Source organism: Triticum urartu, chromosome 1A (genome assembly GCF_056163025.1).
Source record: "Triticum urartu cultivar PI428250 chromosome 1A, HENAU_Tu73, whole genome shotgun sequence".
Taxonomy (NCBI): domain Eukaryota; kingdom Viridiplantae; phylum Streptophyta; class Magnoliopsida; order Poales; family Poaceae; genus Triticum; species Triticum urartu.
The window spans coordinates 528,619,449-528,643,106 of NC_141873.1; the positions used below are offsets into that span (position 1 = coordinate 528,619,449).

The 23,658-nt window shown below is 46.0% G+C and overlaps 1 pseudogene; it reads left to right on the plus strand.

Annotated features, from left to right (window-relative positions):
- The first annotated feature begins 4,349 nt into the window (after positions 1 to 4,349).
- Positions 4,350 to 6,293, plus strand: LOC125525688 (anthocyanidin 5,3-O-glucosyltransferase pseudogene; annotated as a pseudogene).
- The last annotated feature ends 17,365 nt before the right edge of the window (positions 6,294 to 23,658 follow it).

The window sequence follows — 23,658 nt, forward strand, 5'->3', positions numbered from 1 at the left end:
GTTCTAGTTTCTAGTGGCTTAGGGTAGTGGCGAGGTGAGTGAGGTGAGGCTGTAGTGCTGGCTGGTGATTGGAAGAAGCAAGTACTTTGGTGAGCCAACGTAGGGTGGTTGGCTATGAGGGGATCTGAAAGGAACTTGTGCACAGATTTAACAATGTGCCAGGGGTAATTGATGAAATTGATATTACGTGTCTGAAAAACTGTAATTAATGTAGCTTAGTGGCAACCTTAGAAAGGTTTGTAGAGAAAAAATACAATCATGTACGAGAGAAGAAATAAAAACAGCCATATTGTGGACATAGGAATATAAAGACGAATAATGCGAATAAATCCTTGTAGCAGGTGGGTAGATTGCAATAATCGTTACATGGTTCGGTAAATGTAGTGCTAATGTATGATACTTAACATGGAGTTCAGGTATAGATAACATGCGTACATCACATAATACTTGGTCCAAGAACAAATCTTCCTTATACTAGGCATGTAAGATTGTTTTGAGTGATGCTGGGAGGCTAGCGAGGTTGCCATCTAACTGAAGTAAATCAGCCGCCATGAGTTTCTTCTGATGAACTAGTGTTTCCTGAGTTTTTCAAATGAGACAGGGGGGATGTGAGCATGATGCTGAAGATATAAATGTAGAAAATATAGTAGAGGGACTTGACTTACATTGTCAAGCTTTGTAGCAAGTCCAATACCATTGAAGTAGCGAGCCATGTGAAGCATATAGACGCCACTCTCATTGCGGTCAAACAATGTGGCCGAAAGAAACTGGAAGTTTTTCTTCCAATTAGCAGAGTCAACATGCCATGATTTGAAAAACTTGTTCAAACAGGTGAAGAGTGCATTGTGAAGCTTTTCAGCAATAATTATGTGGCTGGCTTTTTGGGCAGTGTAAGAACATGCATCAGCGAGTGGATCGCACATGTGTATGATCTTCCTCTTCATGTCCCAACAATAGACGCTCCATCCAGACTGGAGGTAGGCTGGGATAATGAACTAAAAAAATGAAAATGTTATTAAATTTACTTCCCATGCAGTAGTGCAACGTTTTTAAGTTGAGATACTTACTAGGCGCGTGTTAGGCAGTTGGTCGCTTATAAGTTGTGGGATGAATTGATTCTGAACAGATAACTGGTCCCAGACATTGTCTCCAGCGAGTACAGCAGTCTATAACATTAACAAAAATGTTTTGGTTATTTAACATACATATTTTGAAGCAAAAATAACAACAAGTATGCCATACCGAGAAATCAGCTTCGATGTAACGGTGCCATTTTGGGGTGGATCCAGGGTATAGCAATTGGTTATCAATCTGATTAAGGCGACGAAATATGAGACAGCAAGCTTCGTGATCAAGAAGCTTGCATCCATACAACTGGTCGACGATGGTGTTACCAGTAAGAGAACAATAACGGGGACTGGCATGTGTAATCCACGGGCTGTGAGACAAAAAATGTATGAGGCAAACTCAAAGAACCAGAAATGATTGCAAGAGAAATAAAGGATATATCGTACCAGCTAAGCTCAGTTGTTGGGTGGTTCCGAAGATATGAATCAATCGCGATTAGAACGTCAGGTGGTGTATGAACGTGTAGTCTGTCGTCAGTCCAATGAGAATCAGCATAAGATGTGTGCACGATGGGAACGGGGGTGGGTTTGAACGGTGATATCTGAGCAAATACGACAGCATCTTCAGGTGGGTCAGTATCATCGGTGAACATGAGGATGCCACCTATTAGGCTGTCAGCCCAACATTTTGACTCTTCAGGTTGTGGTTGCAATTTAGAGTTCTTGGGAGTAACATAGTCATTGGCGTCATAGGCTAGAAGAAATGCATGGGGAGGGCAGGTTAAATTAACAAAGGAAAAAGAGGTGAATCAATGCATACCACTGGGTGACAAAGAAGTATTAGTGACTTACAGTTTATCCTGTTTTTCTTGTGTGAGGGTGTGACCTCATTGATAGTGTGAGACGAAGTGGCAGCCTTATGTTTATCGTTTGGTGCTGCGGAGGTGGCACCTGACATGGAAAGGAGATGTGATTACATGGTTAACTTGGGTTCAGTACAGTTATGTAGTATAATAGTTACCTTTAGACTTAGGGTGTTGCTTGGAATGCCGGTACAAATTCGATATAAGAGGGGTTTCAGGCGGCTGCAGTTCTTGTGCAATGCATGTTGTACCACGGAGCATGCAACAGATACAACTTTTACCTAAGGTGGATAGAACGCTATGAAGAAATCGAGTGTTCTCTTCATGAACGGAACGCTTCAATTCATTGCAGGCTTTAAAGTAAACAGCATTGTGCTGATTGAGGAGTATGCCCAGCTCGGAATGTGCCTGTAAATAAAAATAAATGGTGGTGAATTAGTTGTGGTGGTGCAAAATGGTTTGATACACAGTGCTATATGCTTACCAATTGTGGGTAGTTAGACTTGAGGATGGTGGTGAATTCCGAAGGCGTTGGGATGTTAGTCAAGAATGAAGATGGGCCAGCAGAAAGAGGTTGAGGGCTGTCTGTAACACTCGCTTTTTGTGAAGGAATAACTGGTTTCTTTGATGAAGACGTATTTGCATCTATCTTTGAGTCCCAAACGGAGCGCATGTAGCATATTTGAGAATGGTGACGGATCTAAAAAAAATAGGGGATTAGTGCAGTGTAGTAAATTTTCATCGGCTTGAAATGAATGTATTAGCAAATTAGTACAGAATAATACCTGGCCTAGAGAGAAGTCGGGGGGCCCTGGTCCAATTTTAGTGCACTGGATTATCATCTTCCTGATCCTTGATTCGTCGAAACAGGATATGCGTGGGTACGAATTGTGAGGCAGGTTTAGCATGCCAAGGTCAAGGTTGTCGAGATAGAAAATGTGCAATTAGATAGAATTTTAAATTATGGCGGTTTGGATGAAGGAAACAAGATTGTTCTATGTATTGCAGAAAACAATAAAAGTTTGATAGCAGTGAATACCTGGAAAAAAAGATGCCATCCCATCAAGTGAGTAACAGGTCTATTATTTTGAATGTCTTGCTTTACTTTCCAGCAAGCCGCCAGTAAATCAGCAAACACATAATCACAGAAGTTGAAGTCTATAATCTTATCTGTGTTTGCAATAGCTGACCAGTAATCGATAATAGCATGATCGTGTTTACTGGACGGTGACAGGATGTGGCCCATGCAAAAGATCACGAATGGCATCTTGAAACAGTCAATCTCTAAATTACTGGCAGTTGATTCATTAAGATCTTTCGTTATAACCAATTCAACACATTTCAGCACTTGATTCCCTTTGTCAGGCATACCCAACATAGATCTAAAAAACTGAACTGAACTTTCTCCTTATTGATATTCAAGGCTGTGTATGTCTAGCCTGCCACATGGGATACCGAACACTTTGTGAATATCACCTGGCCAGAACCTAATAGATCTTTCATGAGATAGTCTGATGCATCTGTTTGGCCCATCTACCATGCTCATGAGCCATGTGCTAAGTTTTAAATTGAGCTTAGATATAGCGGGCAGTCACAACATGCCACCAAAACCAATTTCAACTACTAGTCTGCGTTTAAAATCGTTGAATGTAGATATAATTGAACAAACTTTTTGAAGTGAAGTCCTGGAACTTGGGGTCGGGGAAGCGGGGTCAAGGGATGAAAGGTCGAGGCCGGGGTGATCCCCTTCTTCATCCGGCTCCATGAAGGGTGCTGTGAGGGTGGACAAAACAGAGCACAAAAATAAGAAGCCAGCCGGTGAGAGAGGGGGAGATGCAGAAAGAAGGAAGGGAGAAGGGAGGGGAATAATGGAGATTGGGATCTGACCTGACCAGCGGACGGCCCGTTGCAGGAGAGGGCGAGCTGGTGAAGAACGCGTCAGATGGAGACAAATTGCGGCGGCGAGAAGAGGGATAGAGCGGGTGGGGAGAGATCGATGGATCTAGGGTTCTAAGATGAACAGTTGGGCGCGGTGCTGCTACGGATTGAGGCTCTGTTTTGTTCTGCTAGGTTGGTGACTGCTGAGAGGGTGAGGCGAGGAAGATGGATCTAGAGGGGTAGCTGTCTGTCCAGTTGTCATGAGCAGTAGCACATGTGTACAGAAATCATATGTACCCACCGAGTAATCTATCCGATTATCACTAACGTTATAAAATTGTCTGGACAGATTAGCTGCTTAAATGCGAACCCGTGCAGCATTAGGAGGCGGTTTGAGTACTGCTTAAAAAATGGATCAAACAGCTTATCAGCAAGTCAGCGAGTAATAAATCTAGTTAAGTAAATAAGTACACAGTGGCTCACGCCTTAAAAGATGTTTGTGTACAGCAGCCTTCTGACGTGCAGAGTGGACAGTACAGATATGGTTGGGGAGTGAGTCGGTGCTTAAATGCGAGTCGCCCAGCGTCGGCACAGGTCGGAACGAATCCTATACTTGAACTGCTGGTACAGGTAAAGTGGAAATACAAAAGTTGACGAGGTCAAATACTAATAGGCATGGCCGGATGAGCGGTGAGATTCCGGGGACAGATGTCCCCGGGAACCATTGCGTATTTCCCGATAGATCAACGCCAACCTACAAGCAGGAAGGATGAAGGCTTCCAAACAGAGCTTCACAGGTCCATCCTCCTCTCCCCGCGCCAAAGATAGTCCAACTCCGACGCAGATGGAGAAGACGGTGGTTCTGTACCCCGGCCTCGCCGTGAGCCACTTCGTCCCCATGATGCGGCTCGCCGGCTCGCTCCTCGAGCACGGCTACGCCGTCTCCGTCGCGCTGACCATCGACCCCGCCGTCACGGGGGACGCAGCGTTCGCGGCCGCCGTCGGCCGCGTCGCCGCCGCCATGCCGTCCGTCCGCTTCCACACGCTCCCGCCTGTGGAGGACCCGCCCAGGCTAGCCCCCGGCGCGCAGTTCCTCCTCAGCTACTTCCACCTCTTGCGCCGCTACAACGACCGCCTCCACGACTTCCTCTGCTCCTCCACGCGCGTCCACGCCGTGGTCGTCGACTCGCTGTCAGTGTCGGCCGATACGCTGGAGGTCACCAAGAGGCTCGGCATCCCCGGGTACGTCATGTTCACCTCCGGCGCCGCCTCCCTCGCCGCCTTCGCGCAGCTTCCTTATGTCCTCGGGGAGGGCGGCCGGAGAAGCTTCAAGGAGCTGGGCGACGCCCCTGTCGAGTTCCTTGGCCTTCCGCCGGTTCCGGCTTCGCACCTGTTCGCCGAGGTGCTCGAGGACCCGGAGAGCGACACGTACAAGACGACGATGGCCGGGCTGTCCCGGATCCCGGACACCGATGGCATCCTGGTGAACACGGTCGAGTCGTTGGAGGCTCGCGCGGTGGCCGCTCTGAGGGACCCTCGGTGCCTCCCCGCCGGCCGGGTCATGCCTCCGGTGTACTGCGTCGGGCTGGGGCCATTCCTCGGCGGCATCGAGAGCGAGGCGGACGAGCGGCACGAGTGTCTCGCCTGGCTAGACGCGCAGCCGGACCGCAGCGTGGTGTTCCTCTGCTTCGGGAGCACGGGCGCAGCGAACCACTCGGCGGAGCAGCTCAAGGAGATCGCCGCCGGCCTGGAGAAGTCCGGCCACCGGTTCCTGTGGGTCGTGCGAGCACCCCACGGCGGCGACCCGGACCTCGACGCTCTCCTGCCGGACGGGTTCCTGGAGCGCACCGGCGGCCACGGCCTCGTCCTCAAGCAGTGGGCGCCGCAGGCCGAGGTGCTCCGCCACGGGGCCACCGGCGCGTTCGTGACGCACTGCGGGTGGAACTCGGTGCTGGAGGGCGTGGCGGCGGGCGTGCCGATGCTGTGCTGGCCGCTCCACACGGAGCAGAAGATGAACAAGCTGCTGGTGGTGGGGGGGATGGGGCTCGCCGCGGAGATGGTCGGGTGGCAGCGGGGGCTGGTGGAGGCCGCCGAGGTGGAGCGCAAGGTGCGGCTGGTCATGGAGTCCGAGGAGGGCGGGCAGCTCAGGGCGCGCGCGGCGCAGCACCAGGAGGGCGCGGCCGCGGCCTGGAGCGACGGCGGGTCGTCGCGCGCGGCGCTGGCTTCGTTCTTGTCGGACGTGGACCGCCGGTGGCAGGCTCGGGCTCGCGGCGGGGAAGCTGCGTGAGCTCGGCCTACGCCCTACGGCACGTGAAGTAAAGTTGGTAGGCGTGATCAGCAATGTCACCCGCACAAAGTGCTCCTACACTGTACGTGAGCGACTGATTGAACCAGACATGTTTGACAGCGGGCATTTCTGTAATAAAATAAATGTTTGAAAGCGGGCAAAATTTGGCAAAAATCTTGCCACCACGCACTTCACCTACACTTTGGTCCCGTGCCGACCGTAGTTAGTGTCTCCACCTACACGGCTACAATGCTACTCCTCCCGATTCACCCACCTCTTCTTTTCTTTTCTTTTCTTTTTGAGATCAAGGCGACTTTTATTCCATAATAATCATGTCCTTTACAAGAGTAGGGATTAGGAATGCCGGCGGATCACGCCACTCCTCCTCCAATTTAGAATCTAGAACAAGAACAAGACCGAGCAAGCTTATGTGCGGCAACATTAACTTCTCGATTACAGTGACGCATTGCCGTCATGCAAAAAGAACTTAAGAGTTCCCTGCAGTTGTCGATGATCACCGCCCCTGAGGCCCTGTACTCCGACGGGTGATGAATTGCATTCACAATCACCATGGAATCGCTCTCCACCGTGATCGTATGTATGCCCAGATTTTGTCGAAAAAGTGAGAGCACTGATGGTTTCATACTGGGCACGTCTAGAGCATCACTAGTAGAAAAGAGAGATTTGGTTCAGGCCGGATCAGCTCATTAGTCCTGATTCAGTTCAGAACCAGGACCCATGGGGGCATTGGTCCCGGTTCGTGAGGCCAGGGGCCTGCCGGGCCTCGTGGGGGCATTGGTTCCGGTTCGTCTGGCCCCTTTGGTCCCGGTTGGTGGGACGAACCGGGACCAATGGGTCTCGCTCCTGCCCCATCATCATTGGTCCCGGTTGGTGGCTTGAACCGGGACCATAGGCTTCCCTTTAGTCCCGGTTCATGCCACGAACCGGGACCAATGAGGTGCCTATATATACCCCTCGCCCGCGAGCAGAACACTCAAGTGCTCTGTTTTTCTCTGGCCGACGAGAGGAGGGCTTTGTGGTGCTCTAGCTCACCTCCTATACATATGAAGTGTTCGATGAAATGCCCGAGCCACACTAGTTAAACTTTCTTCTCTCGAAGCTCGACCTCAAAACTCCATTTTCCTCGAGATTTGTCTAGGTTTAGCGGTCCGTCACGTCCCATTCCCGTCTTCACCGCCGTCGATCGCCCGCGCCGATCTCGTCGCTGGCACCACCGTGGTGACCCTCTTATTCTTATCTTCTTTCTGAAAGAAAAAATTCTTACTTTAGATAGATACTTGTCTAATTTTCTTACTTTTATTATTGCCTGTTATTATATAGTGCGATGGTTTTGGTATCCACCCCCGTCGGCCCTCGTCCTGGCTATGATTCGGATGTGGTATATATTATCTTTTTATAACTATTTGGTTCATTTATTGTTTATGACAATTATGTCGATCAACGTGTTATAGATTTTATTTATGTAGGAGGTAGTTGAACCTGAAATTCCAACCGACCCTATTGTCGAAAAGTTAAATTTAGTTGAAGAAGAAAACAATTACTTGAAGGAAAAAAATAAAAAAATTGAGGAGGAGAAGATGATATTGGAGTTGCATGTTGCGGATGTCGTGGATGATCACAAGATCAAGATGGATGCAATGCGGTTGAAGATGAGAAAGATTAGAAAATATGTCATTCATACCGAGGCTTGGTATCATTATGCTGTTGGATCAATTGTTACCTTGGTTGCGATTATGATCGCATTTGTTTTCGCATTGAAATGTTTTACATAGTTTCAATGTATGGTTTAATTAGTTAGATGCTCTAGAGAGCTATATGTTGTTAGATGAGAACTATGTATGTACTTTGGTTTTAATGTGATGATGAACTTCTATTAATTTGGTCACTTAATTATCTATTCATGATGTTCTGTAATGGTTTTTGACACACTTAATTATATATAATGCACGCAGATGAACCGACAATGGATGTACGGTGACAGACACACCTCCGAGTACATTAAGGACGTGCATGATTTTCTCGAAGTGGCTGAGGCAAACAAGCAGAATAGTCTTATGTGTTGTCCATGCTCTAAATGTGGGAATACGAAGTCTTACTCTGACCGGAAAATCCTTCACACCCACCTGCTTTACAATGGTTCCATGCCACACTATAATGTTTGGATGAGGCACAGAGAAATAGGGGTTATGATGGAAGACGGCGAAGAAAAGAGGACGATGACAACTATGTGCCCCCTGAATACGGTGATGCTGCAACGGAGGAAGCTGCCGAAGATCAATAGGAACCAGACGATGTGCCCAATGATGCTACAACGGGGGAAGCTGCTGAAGATCATGAGGAACCAGACGATGTGCCCGATGATGATGATCTCCGCCGGGTCATTATTGATGCAAGGACGCAATGCGAAAGTCAAAAGGAGAAGTTGAAGTTCAATTGCATGTTAGAGGATCACAAAAAAGGGTTGTACCCCAATTGCGAAGATGGCAACACAAAGCTCGGTACCGTACTGGAATTGCTGCAGTGGAAGGTAGAGAATGTTGTGCCTGACAAAGGATTTGAGAAGCTACTGAAAATATTGAAGAAGAAGCTTCCAAAGGATAACGAATTGCCTGACAGTACATACACTGCAAAGAAGGTCGTATGCCCTCTAGGATTGGAGGTGCAGAAGATACATGCATGCCCTAATGACTGCATCCTCTACCGCGGTGCGTACAAGGATCTAAACGCATGCCCGGTATGCGGTGCATTGCGGTATAAGATCAGACGAGATGACCCTGGTGATGTTGACGGCAAGCCCCCAAGAAGAGGGTTCCTGCGAAGGTGATGTGGTATGCTCCTATAATACCACGGTTGAAACGTCTGTTCAGAAACGAAGAGCATGTCAAGTTGATGCGATGGCACAGTGAGGACCGTAAGAAAGACGGGAAGTTGAGAGCACCCGCTGACGGGTCGCAGTGGAGAAAAATCGAGAGAAAGTACTGGCCTGAGTTTGCAAGTGACCCAAGGAACGTATGGTTTGATTTAAGCGCGGATGGCATTAATCCTTTCGGGAAGCAGAGCAGCAATCACAGCACCTGGCCCGTGACTCTATGTATGTATAACCTTCCTCCTTGGATGTGCATGAAGCGGAAGTTCATTATGATGCCAATTCCCATCCAAGGCCCTAAGCAACCCGGCAATGACATTGATGTGTTCCTAAGGCCATTAGTTGAAGAAATTTTACAGCTGTGGAATGAAAACGGTGTACGTATGTGGGATGAGCACAAACAGAAGGAATTTAACCTGCACGCGTTGCTGTTTGTAACCATCACCAATTGGCCCGCTCTCAGTAACCTTTTAGGACAGACAAACAAGAGATATCACGCATGCACGCACTGTTTAGATGAAACTGAAAGTATATACCTAGACAAATGCAGGAAGAATGTGTACCTGGGCCATCATCAATTTCTTCCGACCAACCATCAATGTCGAAAGAAAGGCAAGCATTTCAAAGGCGAGGCAGATCACCGGAAGAAGCCCGCCATGCGTACCGGTGATCACGTACTTGCTATGGTCAATGATGTACACGTAATCTTTGGAAAGGGTCCCGGTGGACTAGCTGTTCCGAATGACGCTGAGGGACACGCACCCATGTGTAAGAAGAAATATATATTTTGGGACCTAACCTACTGGAAAGACCTAGAGGTCCGCTCTTCAATCGACGTGATGCACGTGACGAAGAACCTTTGCGTGAACCTGCTAGGCTTCTTGGGCGTGTATGGGAAGACAAAAGATACAACTGAGGCACGGGAGGACCTGCAATGTTTGCATGAAAAAGACGGCATGCCTCCGAAGCAGTATGAAGGTCCTGCCAGCTACGCTCTTACGAAAGAAGAGAAATAAATCTTCTTTGAATGCCTGCTCAGTATGAAGGTCACGATTGGCTTCTCGTCGAATATAAAGGGAATAATAAATATGCCAGAGAAAAAGTTCCAGAACCTAAAGTCTCATGACTGCCACGTGATTATGACGCAACTACTTCCGGTTGCATTGAGGGGGCTTCTACCGGAAAACGTCCGATTAGCCATTGTGAATCTATGTGCATTCCTCAATGCAATCTCTCAGAAGGTGATCGATCCAGAAATCGTACCAAGGCTAAGGAGTGATGTGGCGCAATGTCTTGTCAGTTTTGAGCTGATGTTCCCACCATCCTTCTTCAATATCATGATGCATGTCCTAGTTCATCTAGTCGACGAGATTGTCATTCTAGGGCCCGTATTTCTACACAATATATTCCCCTTTGAGAGGTTCATGGGAGTCCTAAAGAAATATGTCTGTAACCGCGCTAGGCTAGAAGGAAGCATCTCCATGGGCCATCAAACAGAGGGTGTCATTGGGTTTTGTGTTGACTTCATTCCTGGCCTTAAGAAGATAGGTCTCCCTAAATCGCGGTATGAGGGGAGACTGACTGGAAAAGGCACGCTGCGAGGGGACTCAATAATATGCAGGGACGGATATTCTTGGTCTCAAGCACACTACACAGTTCTACAGAACTCTACCTTGGTGACCCCGTATGTCGATGAACACAAGAACAGTCTGCGCTCCAAACACCCGGAGCAGTGCGACGACTGGATTACATGTGAACACATCAGGACTTTCAGCAATTAGTTGGAAACACGTCTCAGAGGTGACAACAGTGTTTGTGCTGAGCTGTACTTGTTGTCGTGGGGACCATCTTTGACTGTATTGACTTACAAAGGATACGAGATAAATGGGAATACATTTTACACAATCACCCAAGACCAAAAGAGCATCAACCAAAACAGCGGTGTCCGCTTTGATGCAGCAACCGAGAGGGGAAAGGACACATATTATGGTTACATAGTGGACATATGGGAACTTGACTACGGACATGATTTTAAGTCCCTTTGTTTAAGTGCAAATGGGTCAATCTGTTAGGAGGCGGGGTACAGGTAGACCCATAGTATGGAATGACAACAGTGGATCTGAAAAATCTTGGGTACACTGACGAACCGTTCGTCCTAGCCAATGATGTGACATGGGTTATCTATTTGAAGGACATGTCTACCAAACTGAGAAAAATAAAAGATAAGGAAGTGAATACATCATACGATGAGCCAAAGCGCCACATAGTTCTTTCAGGAAAAAGGGACATCGTGGGAGTGGAGGGCAAGATAGACATGTCTGAAGATTATGAAAAGTTTCATGAAATTCCTCCCTTCAAAGTCAAGGCTGACCCAAGCATCCTGATAAACGATGAAGATTATCCATGGTTACAGCGCAATAAGCAAATGACACAAGCGAAGAAAAAATGAAGACTTTCTCCCGCAACTATTATGATGATATCATGTCAACTTTGTAACAGACGAGTATGATACCATTGTCCGTTTTGTACATGCACATTCTATGTGGATGAAATTATGATACCATGCCAACTTTCAACTTTTACAGAGTTCATTTGAAATGCTTTAATGTCTTATGGTTCAGCCCTCGTAATACCATTATTCAAATTTTAACTATTCAAATTTAAAAACTAATGACACTAAGAGAAAGTTTATAATTTTTCTAAAACTAATGGCACTAACAGAAAGTTTATAATTTTTCTGACCTAAAAGTAGAAAAGAATTACAAAATAAAGCAAAAAACAAAAGAAAATAAATAATGCAAAAAACAAAACAAAAAACTGGAAAAAAAACTATTTTTATAGTAAAGTTAATCACAAACTTGTGATTCAGACAAATTTCAAAGAATTCAAATTTTAACTACTCAAATTTGAAAACTAATAGCACTAACAGAAAGTTTATAATTTTTCTAAAACTAATGGCACTAACAGAAAGTTTATAATTTTTCTAACCTAAAAGCAAAAAGCATTAAAAAATAAAGCAAAAATAAAAGAAAATAAATAATGCAAAAAAAAATGGAAAAAAACTATTTTTATAGTAAAATTAATCAAAAACTTGTGATTCACACAAATATCAAAGAATTCAAATTTTAACTATTCAAATTTAAAAACTAATGGCACTAACAGAAAGTTTATACTTTTTCTAAAACTAATGGCACTAACAGAAAGTTTATAATTTTTTGACCTAAAAGCAAAAGGAATTTAAAAATAAAGCAAAAAATCAAAAAAAATCAAAAAATCAAAACAAAAAATGGAAAAAAAAACTATTTTTATAGTAAAGTTAATCACAAACTTGTGATTCACACAATTTTCAAAGAATTCAAATTTTAACTATTCAAATTTGAAAACTAATGGCACTAACAGAAAGTTTATAATTTTTCTGATCTAAAAGCAAAAAGAATTAAAAATAAAATTTAATAAAATAAATAAAAATAGCAACAATAAGTATTTTGTTGTAAGTAGAAACAAAATAAAATAAATAAAGCAACAAAGAAAACAAAAAAACAAATTTCAAAACTAATGGCACTAACAGAAAGTTTATAATTTTTCTGACCTAAAAGAAAAATAATTAAAAATAAACTTTAATAAAATAAATAAAAATAGCAACAATAAGTATTTTGTTGTAAGTAGAAAAAAATATAAAAAATAAAGCAACAAAAAAACAAATTTGAAAACTAATGGCACTAACAGAAAGTTTATAATTTTTGTGACCTAAAAGAAAAATAATTAAAAATAAAATTTAATAAAATAAATAAAAATAGCAACAATAAGTATTTTATTGTAAGTAGAAAAAAAATATAAAAATAAAGCAACAAAGAAAAAAGTGCCACCTACCGGGCCCCCACGACCTGAATACGACTAGAAACCCTACCATGGGCCAGGATTCAGGCCCGCAGGAGGCCCAGTAGGCCCACAGGCACACAGCGTACGGTTAGGCCCGAAAGCCTACAATTGAGAGGAGCTCGAGAGGGTGGGCGCAGTAGCGCTTATAAACCACTCTCGAGCTCTCTCAGCTACCGGGACTAAAGGGGTGCATTGGTCCCGGTTCGTGGCACCAACCGGGACCAATGCCACCCTTTAGTCCCGGTTGGTGCCACCAACCGGGACCAAAGGCCACCGCTTCTCGCCTTTTGGGCTGCTGAAAAGAGACTTTTGGTCCCGGTTGGTGGCACCAACCGGGACTAAAGGGCGACATTGGTCCTGGTTGATGCCACGAACCGGGACCAAAGCCTTTTCTATATAAGCAAACACTTAGCAGTTTCTCCAAAATTCACGTGTTCTTCACTCCGACGCCCCATGCTGCTCCTCATCGCCATCGCCGCCGAGCACTGCCCCGACGCTGTCGCCCACGCCCTTGCCCAACGCCGTCGCCACCGAGCCCTGCCCCGACATCGTCGCCGCTCGCCGCCCTGCCCCGACGTGCGTCGCCCCGGCCCGCCCCTGTCGTCGCCGTCGCCCTGCCCCGCCGGCCGTCGCCCCTGCCCTGAGCGCGCGCCCCCTGCCCTGTCGCCGTCCTCGTCGCCGAACCCGCGCCCCTTCCCCTCCTCACCTTGGCCCGGCCGGCGCCCCTCCCATGTCCTTGTTTTTTTCATATATTATATGCATGTTTTTTCAGATTATATATATATATGTGTGTGTGTGTGTGTGTGTGTGTATATGTGAGTATATGTATTGTGTATATATGATATACGCCTTCTTTTCAGATTTTTTTGTTCATATATATGATGATTTGTATTTTGCTTTCTTATAAAAATGTATATATGTTTGTATGTTCTCTGTGTATATATGTTCATATATGCAAAAGTTAGATTTATATATTTAGAAAAGTTTTATATATTTAGGAAGATGAAGAAAAAGTTTTATATATGCAAAAGTTACATTTTTAGAAAAGTTTTATCTATATATGTTCTCTGATTTAGTACATTTTAGGTTAGTTTCATTTTTAGAAAAAAATTATATATTTAGGAAGAAGGAAGAGAAGGAAGAAGGAAGAAGAAGAAAAGGTTTTATATATGCAAAAGTTACATTTTTAGAGAAGTTTTATATATCTGGCTAGGAAGAAGGAAGAAGAAGAAAAAGGAGAGGAAAAAGGAAAGTAAGAAGAGGAAAAAGGAAAGTAAGAAGAGGAAAAAGGAGAAGAAGAGGAGAGGAAGAAAAGGAAGAGGAAAAGAAAAGGAAGAGGAGAAGAAGAAAGGAATAGAGGAGAAGAAGAAAGGAATAGAGGAACTTCTTCTCCTCTATTCTTTTCTTCTTCTCCTCTTTTTTTTCTTCTTTTTTTTCTTCGATCTTCTCCTCTATTCCTTTCTTCTTCTCCTCTTTTTATTTCTTCTTCGTTTTCTTATGTTTTATCGGGTTTGTCGTCGTTGATATACCCCTCCCGATAACTTCAACATGACGGGGGGTCGATATAACCCCCTCCCGATAACTTCAACACGAGGGGCGGTCGATATATATAACCCTAGAAAAAAACGATGTCGGTCTCCTACCCCCTCCCGTCGCGCCCCTACCCGACAAACTCTCTCGAGGCCACCCCAAACCCTTGAAGCGTTGTCGAGGCCACCCCAAACCCTAGAGATATATATGCTTGTTTTTTTCATGTATGTATGCTTGTTTTTTTCATATATATGATGATATATATGCTTTTTTTCATGTATATATGCTTGTTTTTTTTTCTTATATGTGATGATGTATATGCTTGTTATCATAATTGTTTTTGTGTTGAAGAAGAAAACATTTTTTTCCATGCAAAAGTTACATTTTTAGAAAAGTTTTATATATCTAGCTAGGAAAGGAAGAAGAAGAAAAAGAATGAGAGGAAAAAGGAAAATAAGAAGAGGAAGAAAGGAGAAGAAGAGGAGAAATAAATAAGAAGAAGAAAAACAAGAGGAGAAGAAGAAAGGAATAGAGGATAAGAAGAGAAAATATAATATTTTCTCTTCTTCTTCTCTATTCCTTTCTTCTTCTCCTCTTTTTTTCTTTTTTTTTCTTCAATCTTCTCCTCTTTTTATTTCTTCTTCGTCTTCTTATTTTTTATCGGATATGTCGTTGTCGATATACCCCGTGTCCCGATAACTTGAACACGAGGGGGGGTTCGACCTACCCCCTCCCTGATAACATTATTTTCCCATGTATGTATGTCGTCGTTGACGATATAACCCCCTCCCGGATAACTTCGACCGTGATAACTTATACCACGGGAGCACCCCCCGGCCCTCTCGCTCGACCAAAACTCTCGAGGACACCCAAACCCTAGAAAAAATGATGTCGGTCTCCTACTCCCTCCCGCCGCGCCCCTACCCTTGAAGCGTTGCCGGGGCCACCCCAAACCCGGAATAAGCTAGGTCTACGTTTGCCACTAATATATCCACATGCTGTCATGTTTGTGTAATAATTACCATGTTGTAATATTTGCAGAAACAATGGAGCACGGACGAGACGAGGAAGCAGAACAGGTGTTGGGGGACATAATCTTAGCCAGAGGTGATGTCTTGTCGTATCTTAACGACAATGATGGTCTGGAAGAACAGGGTGAAGAAGAAGCAGGCTACGGTGATCGAAGAATGGAGGAGGAAAGACATGATTATGATGGCTCCGGTGACCCAATGCTGGTGCAAGAAGGAGCCCATGGTGACGGCTCCGCTGACCGAACAGAATCCGGCCAGGTAAATATATTAGTTAAGCCTACGATGACTAGCTAATTGATGCATTCATTGTTTTGGTATGTACACATATTAATTAACTCTCGTCTTTCTTCTTTTTTTCTAGCCCTCCGGATCGAGCACAACTTCGGTAAAGAGACGAGGCCCGAAGAAAAAGTTGCGCTCGGATGAAAGGTTTGAGATCACAGCAATCGCGCGCGACGGCCAACCGATTGAACCCATCCGGACAAAGGAAGCATTTTCTGCTCAGTGCGGGGTTCTTGTTAGGGACTAGATCCCGATCAGCATCCAGCAATGGTATAAGCCTAAGAACGAAGACCCTGAGGTGTCTTATGTCAATGATATGCAGAAAGATGATCTTTGGACTGAGCTGAAGGCAAATTTCACCCCTACCGCCAGAGGAGGATCCGGAGAAGCCAGTTAAAGAGCAATTAATCAAGTCTCATGCTCTTAAGAAGATGGCATACTTATTCAGGAGGTGGAAGAATGAGCTGAAAATGTTTGTCGACAAAGAAGAGACACCAGAATTCATCGGCAGATATGAGAAGATCAGAGATCACTGGCCCGCATTTGTGGCCTACAAGACATCGGAAAAGAGTAAGAAGATGTCGGCGACAAACAAGAAAAATGTTGTGAAGAATAAGCTTCACCATCGCACGGGGTCAGGTGGCTACCTCAAAGCCCGGCCTAAGTGGGCCAAGGCTGAGAATGATCTGCTTGATAAAGGGATCGAACCAGAGACAATGAACTGTCCAGACCGTTGCCAGACTTGGTTCTTCGGGGCTGGCGGAACCTTGGACCCTGTATCAGGGAAATGCGTTTGGACGGACGAGCAAATGAACATACCAGTCAAGAAGCTAAAGCACTATATCGATGCAGCGCAGCAAGGGACGTTCGTTCCAGACAGAGAGAACGACGAGCTCACAATGGCCCTGGGAATCCTGAGCACCCTGGACGGACACGAGGCATGCCAGGCTCCGTTCCGTGGAAGGCTGGTTTTCCGGACGCAGGCGGTTACAAATGCCAGGAGAGGAGGAAAAAAGTGGAGCATGCCCAAATTCAGATGCTGCAAAAAAGGGTTCAAGCGCTAGAGGAATGAGAAGTAGCTCGCAGCAAGCGACCTGCCGAAACTACCCCGAAGCTACCCTGCCATCTTAGTGGAGAAGCAGCGTGGCTTCCACCAAGCTGCTTCAGCCGGAGCATGTCTTGACGGCTCCTGCTAGCTACCCCGTGGATGCAATCACGGAGTCTCAACATTGCCACCTTATGACGCAATGGCAGAACTTCAAAGTCAAGGCGGCTGTCGGCTCTGTTCGACCTACTGAACCCGGCGCAACTTTTCACTGTAGTCCGATTCTAGAAGGATATGCCAGGGTGACGGTGGACGAAATAACGGAGGGATTTGAGGACCTCCAGCTTGACTACCCTACCGGTGAAAGGGAGACTCGGCTGGGTTCTTGTCTATTGACTCCATGCCTATGGCGGAAGGAGCTCATCAAGCTTCTGAACTGGACGCCTCCGCCTCCTCCTCCTCCGGCGAGTCAAGGCACTCCGCCTCCTCCTCCGCCTCCTCTCCGGCGAGTGATCAGGGCACTCAGCCTCCTTCTCCGGTGCGTGGCGGCACTCCGCCTCCTTCTCTGTCTGCGTCGGCGCGCCCGAGCAGCCAGCCTCCTCCTTCTCCGCCTCGTCAGCAAGGGCAGAAGAGACCGGCCGCTGCTCCAGCTGCTCTGGCGCGTCGTAGTCCTTCTCCTCCGCCTCGTAAGCAAGGAAAGAAGACAATCGCAGCCGCTCCGTCTGCTCTGCCGGCGTCTAGTAGTACAGCCAGAGGCGGGAGGCAATACAGATTCGGTCCTTCTTTGAAGACTCCAGAGAAATTACCATACGAGAGGAGCCCAGAGGAGAACGCCAAGATCGCGCGAGCCGAAGTGACGAACTTCTTTGAAGGGGTGAAAGCAAAGAAACATCCACCTCCGGAGGAGAAGGTAGATCCAGTGAAAGCGAAGCGCACTCTGGCTGCCCTGAAAAAACCAGCAAAGTCTCCGCCGAAAGGCAACTATGACTGCATTATTGCAAAGTCATTTGTCGAAGCGGAGCGGTCAGGAAGTACTTTCAATGATCAAAGGTTAAAAGAACGACGAGCTGGGGAAAAAATTCCCCAGCTCGGCGAACAAGCGAACCAATCGTGCCCCCCCGCTCAAGGTGCCTACTAATGATCCGAGGATGGTGCCCGGTTATAGCAATCTTGGAGATTACCTGCCCGACGATGTACATTATGAGTTCTTGGAGGTGGAGGAACACAAATACGAGTACGGGAAGCCTCTCGTCAAAGATGAAAGATCTCTAACAACGATGATGCAAAGAGTCCATGATTGGTACATGAAAACCTGCAGAGAGTCTGGGGCAGGAATACTTTGACGCTGAGAGTTAGAGAGGAGTATGACCTCATTGGAATTGAACTGTTGAATGTTCCATTTGAGGAGTTCTTCCAGTTTTTCAATCAAAAGACCCTCGATAAAGCAACGGTCACTTGCTACTGTCTGTAAGTAGTACTACTTCTGTCATTAAGTCTCTCTATAAAGGTCAGCTCTTTCATTGCATGTATTTATAATTATCCTCACTATATTATGCAGATTGAAGATCGCCGAATTGAAGAAAAGACAAATCGGTGATATTGGGTTCATTAACACAAATCTCATAGATGCAACTGAGGTTAAATATCGTGCCGAAGATACCGAGGCCAACTTGCTACGATCGTTGGTAATAAATGAGAACAAAGATATAATCCTCATTCCTTACAACTTCAAGTGAGTGTTACTGTCTTGTGCATATTCGGTTTCCCTTATTAGTCCAGGTTATAGTAATGTAATTGATGAGTTATGCATGCGTGCGCAGTTTCCACTATATTCTCCTAGAGATTAAGCTTGAGCAGGGACTAGTAACCGTCTTAGACTCGAGACGAAAAGATCCCCAGGACTATGCGGACATGACTCAAATGCTCGAGAAGTAAGTTAAATCGATCATTATCCACCATATCAGCAACTTTTTTCACTTACTGATATATCAAGTAATTGTTTTCTTTGTCTGACAGGGTTTGGAGAAAATTCACCAAAAAAGCTCCGGGACTGCCGAAGAAGCTGCAATTTAGACACCCGAAAGTAAATACTATAGTAACATGTTCCGCGCATCTCCTAGTGATTCAAGCGCTAGTTTCATCAATATCATTTGGCATGCTTGCTTATCAGTTTGATTGACCTCTATTTCTTGTAAAGTGGTTGTGGCAAGAACAAGGGAATGATTTCTGTGGATACTATGTTTGCGAGTCCATCCGCCACACGACCTGTGAATGAGGGTACTCTGACGAACAATATGAAGTGTGTAAGCAATAATATTCACAATTTTATTTTATTACCATCATTTTTGTTGAGTTTCATTTATTCATATATATATATATATATATATGTATTGACCCCCTTGTTCAAATTAGATGTTTCGGATGCGGGATGAACTCCTAGCACCAGATCGTATGCGAGCAATTCAAGAGGAATTGGCGGCATTCTTCCTTGACCACGTGATCGCTGAAGACGGAGAATACTATGTGGACCCTGTGTTCATATATAATTAAGAGATTATATTGTAAGAGATAATTATTGTATATATGTAGCCGGTAGTGTCGGATAGATATATGAGAACTTGTTGTTCGACCAATCTCTCGGAGAAGGAGAGGTGGTCGATATCACTTCTCTCTGTATGCATATGTTCATGACGATCTTCTGTTTCCTTTATTTGCTTACTAGCTAGCGTGTCTAGTCCTCTCTATATATACGTATATATAGTGTCGTCCAAGCATGGACATAAGAGAGGACACTTCTCTCTATTAATTAGCTAGCTAACACAATATATGAAACACCTAAATTAAACCCCCAAAACCCCCACCCCCCACCCCCTTCAAAAAAACAAAAATCCCAGCCTATGAAATGTTGACGCGTGGATGCCTATTGGTCCCGGTTGGTGCCACCAACCGGGACCAAAGGCCCTCCTGCGTGGGCTCGGCGCACCGGCCACGTGGAGGCCCATCTGTCCCGGTTCGTGTAAGAACCGGGACTAAAGGGTTAGGGCATTAGTAATGACCCTTTAGTCCCGGTTCACAAACCGGGACAAAAGGCCCTTATCAACGGGGACGAATGGGGTTTTTTCTACTAGTGCATGCTGTTTATAGCTCACCGCAGCCGCAATAAATATCCCTCCAGTATCTCTGGTAATTGTTCCTAGAGCACCCGAACCAGAACTGGCGTCAAAAGTTGCATCGACATTTAGTTTAACCGATCCCCTTGCTAGTCTTGTCCAACCTTTCTCAATCCTCGCATGCTTCATTTTTCCGGTGATATAGTTTGCGACAACGCCTCGAATACTTAGACATGTACAACCTAGAGAACCAATAGTACCTCCATGTGTAATCTGTCTTTGTTCCCACCAAAATAACCAACAAGCCACCATGATCAATTCTGTGCTATTTGTAATTATTGGTGTTGGGAAACGTTGCATGGAAAACAAAAAAATTCTATGCACTCGCAAGATCTATCAAAGAGATGCATAGCAATGAGAGGGGAGAGTGTGTCTATGTACCCTCGTAGACCGTAAGCGGAAGCGTTTAACAACGCGGTTGATGTTGTCGAACTTCTTCGCATTCCAACCGATCGAGCACCGAACGTACGACACCTCCACATTCAACACACGTTCAGCTCGATGACGTCCTCCACCTTCTTGATCCAGCAATACGACGAGGTAGTGGATGAGTTCCGGCAGCACGACAATGTGGTGACGGTGATGTTAAAGTGATCTCCGCGGGGCTTCGCCTAAGCACTACGAAAATATGACCGGGGATGTAAACGGTGGAGGGGGGCGCCGCACACGGCTAAACAATTGCCTATTCTATGCTAGGCGCCCCATCCCACACACATATATATAGTGTTAGGGAACGCAGTAATTTCAAAAATATTCCTACGCACACGCAAGATCCATCTAGGTGATGCATAGCAACGAGAGTGGAGAGTGTTGTCCACGTACCCTCGTAGACCGTAAGCAGAAGCGTTATGACAACACGATTGATGTAGTCATATGTCTTCATGATCCGACCGATCCTAGCACCGAAGGTATGGAACCTCCGCAATCTGCACGCGTTCGGCTCGGTGACGTCCCACGAACTCAAGAACCAGCTGAGGTCGAGAGAGAGTTTCGTTGGCACGACGGTGTGATGACGGTGATGATGAAGTTACCAACGCAAGGCTTTGCCTAAGCTCTACAACGATATGACCAAGGTGGAAATCTATGGAGGGGGGCACCGCACACGGCTAAACAATCAACTTGTGTATCTATGGGGTGCCCCCATCCCCCGTATATAAAGTAGTGGAGGAGGGAAGGGTCGGCCCTCTCATGGCGCGCCCAAGGGGGAGTCCTACTCACGGTGGGAGTAGGATTCCCCCTTCCCTAGTTGGAGTAGGAGAGGAAGGAAGGGGGGAGAGAGGGAAGAAAAGGGGGGCCGGCCCCCCACCCAATTCGGATTGGGCTGGGGGGCGCCCTCCACCTTGGCCGCCTCCTTCTCTCTCCCACTAAGGCCCATTGACTCCTCGGGGAGTTCCGGTAACCCCTCGGTACTCCGGTAAATGCCCGAACTCATCCGGAACCATTCCGATGTCCAAACATAGCCTTCCAATATATCGATCTTTATGTCTCGACCATTTCGAGACTTCTCGTCATGTCCGTGATCACATCCGGGACTCCGAACTATCTTCAGTCCATCAAAACACATAAACTCATAATACCGATCGTCATTGAACGTTAAGTGTGCGGACCCTACGGATTCGAGAACTATGTAGACATGATCGAGACTCATCTCCGGTCAATAACCAATAGCGGAACCTGGATGCTCATATTGGTTCCTACATATTCTATGAAGATCTTTATCGGTCAAACCGCATAACAACATACGTTGTTCCCTTTGTCATCGGTATGTTACTTGCCCGAGATTCGATCGTCGGTATCTCAATACCTAGTTCAATCTCGTTACTGGCAAGTCTCTTTACTCGTTCTGTAATGCAACTGAAGGAAATATGCCCTAGAGGCAATAATAATGTTATTATTTTATTTCCTTATATCATGATAAATGTTTATTATTCATGCTAGAATTGTATTATCCGGAAACATAATACTTGTGTGAATACATAGAGAAACTAAACGTCACTAGTATGCCTCTACTTGACTAGCTCGTTAATCAAAGATGGTTATGTTTCCTAACCATAGACATGTGTTGTCATTTGATTAACGGGATCACATTATTAGGAGAATGATGTGATTGACATGACCCATTCCATTAGCTTAGCACCCGATCGTTTAGTATGTTGCTATTGCTTTCTTCATGACTCATACATGTTCCTATAACTATGAGATTATGCAACTCCCGTTTGCCGGAGGAACACTTTGTGTGCTACCAAACGTCACAACGTAACTGGGTGATTATAAAGGAGCTCTACAGGTGTCTCCAAAGGTAAATGTTGGGTTGGCGTATTTCGAGATTAGGATTTGTCACTCCGATTGTCGGAGAGGTATCTCTGGGCCCTCTCGGTAATGCACATCACATAAGCCTTGCAAGCATTGCAACTAATGAGTTAGTTACGAGATGATGTATTACGAAACGAGTAAAGAGACTTGCCAGTAACGAGATTGAACTAGGTATTGAGATACCGACGGTCGAATCTCGGGCAAGTAACATACCGATGACAAAGGGAACAACGTATGTTGTTATGCGGTCTGACCGATAAAGATCTTCGTAGAATATGTGGGAGCCAATATGAGCATCCAGGTTCCGCTATTGGTTATTGACCGGAGACATGTCTCGGTCATGTCTACATTGTTCTCGAACCCGTAGGGTCCGCACGCTTAAGGTTTCGATGACATTTATATTATGAGTTTATGAGTTTTTATGTACAGAAGTTAGTTCGGAGTCCCGGATGTGATCACGGACATGACGAGGAGTCTCGAAATGGTCGAGACATAAAGATTGATATATTGGACGGCTATATTCGGACACCGGAAGTGTTCCGGATGATTTCGGAGAAAACCGGAGTGCCGGAGGGTTACGGGAACCCCCCCCCCCCCGGGGAGAAGTAATGGGCCTCATGGGCCCTAGTGGAGAGAGAGAGAGGCGGCCAGGGTGGGCCGCGCGCCCCCTTCCCCTCTGGTCCGAATTGGACTAGGAGAGGGGGGCGGCGCCCCCCTTTCCTTCTCCCTCTCCCCCTTCCTTTCCCCCTCCTAGTAGGAGTAGGAAAGAGGGGAGTCCTACTCCTACTAGGAGGAGGACTCCTCCTCCTTGGCGCGCCCTAGGGCCGGCCGGCCTCCTCCCCTTGCTCCTTTATATACGGGGGCAGGGGGCACCCCTAGACACAAGTTGATCCACGTGATCGTTTTCTTAGCCGTGTGCGGTGCCCCCTTCCACCATACTCCTCGATAATATTGTAGCGGTGCTTAGGCGAAGCCCTGCGATGGTAGAACATCAAGATCGTCACCACGCCGTCGTGCTGACGGAACTCTTCCCCGACACTTTGCTGGATCGGAGTCCGGGGATCGTCATCGAGCTGAACGTGTGCTAAAACTCGGAGGTGCCGTAGTTTCGGTGCTTGATCGGTCGGGCCGTGAAGACGTACGACTACATCAACTGCGTTGTCATAACGCTTCCGCTGTCGGTCTATGAGGGTACGTAGATCACACTCTCCCCTCGCGTTGCTATGCATCACCATGATCTTGCGTGTGCGTAGGAAATTTTTTGAAATTACTACGTTCCCCAACAGTGGCATCCGAGCCTAGGTTTTATGTGTTGATGTTATATGCACGAGTAGAACACAAGTGAGTTGTGGGCGATATAAGTCATACTGCTTACCAGCATGTCATACTTTAGTTCGGCGGTATTGTTGGATGAAGCGGCCCGGAC